Source organism: Pygocentrus nattereri, chromosome 15, assembly GCF_015220715.1.
Source record: "Pygocentrus nattereri isolate fPygNat1 chromosome 15, fPygNat1.pri, whole genome shotgun sequence".
Taxonomy (NCBI): Eukaryota; Metazoa; Chordata; class Actinopteri; order Characiformes; family Serrasalmidae; genus Pygocentrus; species Pygocentrus nattereri.
In genome coordinates, this window is record NC_051225.1 from 37,590,758 (window position 1) to 37,593,257 (window position 2,500).

Sequence of the window (2,500 nt, forward strand, 5' to 3'; positions counted from 1 at the left end):
TACTGAAGAACCCTTGAAGAACACTTGTTTAAGGGTGTACACTGACAGTCAAGAGCATTTTTCCTCCTATAAACTCCCTGCTCTGTAGATGGGAGGTTTTGCTCTGATTCGAAGCTTCCCTGTAGCGGTAGCTCGTTATATAATGGCAGAAATGTCTGAGTAAGGCAGATATTTCATTTCAGAAAGGCAGCGGGCAGCTTTATTCTTTGATATTGATACTAAACAGTGTGAGACTCAAACCGGAGGAAAAAAACAAGTTCTGTCACCCTGCTTTCCCTCCTACACCAGCTTTAATGAGTTTATGTAACACCCTTTTCGGCCAAACAGAAACACTGAAAGCTCTCAGGACGGCCACAACACAGGCTAATCCTTCCACTGTACTGTGCTCTCTGAGGTAATGCTCGGAAAAAGACTGTAATTAATACTGTAATAAATTAATTATTAACTTCATTTAGCTTTGGATTTTTCATTAAAGGAGTCATTTTTCAAGGAAGCTGCACGGATGCACGTCCTACCCTGATGTTTTGAGAGGTTTTATATGTGAGTCCACTCTCCGCCTATCTATCTGTGAGCTATGCCATGTGTTTATATGGGAAGGACAGGCTCCAGGCTGAATAGCTCGGGTCACAAGAAAACTAATACACAGGTTTACCTGGACTGAAGCTGCAAAGCTTCGCATAAAGCTTCTCAAGGGAAGGGAAGCTGTCATAAACCCTTTGTTCAGAAATGTTAAAAACACAATATCAATTATATAGGCCTTATATAGGCCTGTCTTTTTTCAATGCACCCAAATTATGACATGTTTCTAGACCCAATGGTGTGAATAAGGTCATATTGTTGTCAATTGCTTGTTGATTGGAGACACAGGCCTACTGATTTGTTGAATAGGTCATATAGACTTTGGTTGAGTTGGTTGGTTGATTGATTCATTAGGGCATAAAGATCTACTGATTGGTTCATAAGGTCATATAGACTGGTTGGTTGGTTGATTGGTTCATTAGGGCATAAACATCTACTGAGTGGTTCATAAGGTCATATAGACTGGTTGGTTGATTGGTTCATTAGGACATAAAGATCTCCTGAGTGGTTCATAAGGTCATATAGACTGGTTGGTTGATTGGTTCATTAGGGCATAAACATCTACTGAGTGGTTCATAAGGTCATATAGACTGGTTGGTTGATTGGTTCATTAGGGCATATAGATCTACTAAGTGGTTCATAAGGTCATATAGACTGGTTGGTTGGTTGATTGGTTCATTAGGGCATCAAGATCTACTGATTGGTTCATAAGGTCATATAGACTGGTTGGTTGGTTGATTGGTTCATTAGGGCATATAGATCTACTGAGTGGTTCATAAGGTCATATAGACTGGTTGGTTGGTTGATTGGTTCATTAGGGCATAAAGATCTACTGAGTGGTTCATAAGGTCATATAGACTGGTTGGTTGATTGGTTCATTAGGGCATAAAGATCTACTGACTGGTTCATAAGGTCATATAGACTGGTTGGTTGGTTGGTTCATTAGGGCATAAAGATCTACTGAGTGGTTCATAAGGTCATATAGACTGGTTGGTTGGTTGATTGGTTCATTAGGGCATAAAGATCTACTGAGTGGTTCATAAGGTCATATAGACTGGTTGGTTGGTTGATTGGTTCATTAGGGCATAAAGATCTACTGAGTGGTTCATAAGGTCATATAGACTGGTTGGTTGATTGGTTCATTAGGGCATAAAGATCTACTGACTGGTTCATAAGGTCATATAGACTGGTTGGTTGATTGGTTCATTAGGGCATAAAGATCTTCTGAGTGGTTCATTAGTCAAGGTCAAGTCAAAAGACTTTTATTGTCATTCCATCTATCTACAAGTACGCAGTGGAGTGAAATTACATTCCTCCAGGAACAACACAGTGGACAGATCAGACAGGACAGTGCAGGCCCAACACAGCACTCATTTCTGGACATGAGGTCATGAGGATAAGGTGCAAAGATTTTAAACATGCTGTGATCTGTGAGTCACGCAGTCAGATGACAGACATAAACACAGCAGTTACTGAGGTAGAAAAACCAGAGTAAACAGTGTAAACACAGTGTTAGCAAAACTTTTCCAGATAGTGCAAGTAGCCCTGCAAAAGAGGTGTGTGTGTGTGTGTGTGTGTGTGTGTGTGTGTGTGTGTGTGTGTGTGTGTGTGTGTGTGTGTGTGTGTGTGTGTGTGTGTGAGGGGGGCTTTCAGATCAGTCCTTGTGAGTTTAAAAACCTGATCGCTTGAGGAACAAAGCTGTTATATAGACTGGTTGGTTGGTTGATTGGTTCATTAGGGCATAAAGATCTACTGATTGGTTCATTAGGACTTATAGATTGGTTGGTTGGTTGGTTGGTTGGTTGGTTGATTGGTTCATTAAGGCATGAAGATCTACTAGCTGGTTGATTATGTCATGTAGGCCTAACGATCAGTTGATTCAGTGATATAAGCGTGCTGATTGGCTAATCAAGCCAAATAA